This window comes from Carlito syrichta, unplaced genomic scaffold, assembly GCF_000164805.1.
Source record: "Carlito syrichta isolate Samal-C Ts95f unplaced genomic scaffold, Tarsius_syrichta-2.0.1 Scaffold47086, whole genome shotgun sequence".
Lineage (NCBI taxonomy): Eukaryota > Metazoa > Chordata > Mammalia > Primates > Tarsiidae > Carlito > Carlito syrichta.
The window spans coordinates 405264-405976 of record NW_006991182.1 but is presented as its reverse complement, the minus strand read 5'-3'; positions in this window follow the sequence as shown (position 1 = coordinate 405976).

Below are 713 nucleotides of genomic sequence, written 5' to 3'. Positions count from 1 at the left end.
AAAATCAACCGGGCGTGGTAGTGCGCTCCTGTAGTTCCAGCTCCCTGGAAGGCTGAGGCGGAAGGATCGCCGGAGCCCAGCGGGTCGAGGCTCTGGTGGCCGGGAGCGGCCACTGCACTCCAGTCTGGGCGACAGAGTGAGACTCCAACTCAAAAAAAAACTAAATAAAAAACCAACTCAACAATAGGCTGGGCTCAGTGGCTCAGCCTGTCATCCCAGCACTTTGGGAGGCTGAGGCAAGAGGATTGCCTGAACCCGCGGGTTTGAGACCAGCCCGGGCAACTTGCCGAGACCTCGTCTCTACAGTACATCGAAAATTGGCAGGGCATGGTAGCATGCGCCTGTAGTTCCGGCTACTTAGAAGGTTGAGGTGGAAGGATCACCGGAGCCAGCAAGTCAACGCTGGGGTGGCCGTGAGTATGCCACTACACTCCAGCCTGGGCAACAGAGTAAAACTCCAACTCCAAAAAAAAAGAGTGAGTGTGACACAGTGGCAGCTGCATGTGACTTAGCCTCAGAAGTCACCTAGCTCCACTTCTGCAGTAATTTACTGAGGAAGTAATCACAAGCCAGCCCTGATTCAAGGAGAGGGGACAAAGAACCCACTGAAGGATGGGAGGCATGTTGAAAAAAAATGTGCAGCCATATTTTAAATCCAAGCCTGAAATATGTTGTGGATTCTTTTTTTTTTTTTTTTGAGTTGGAGTCTCACT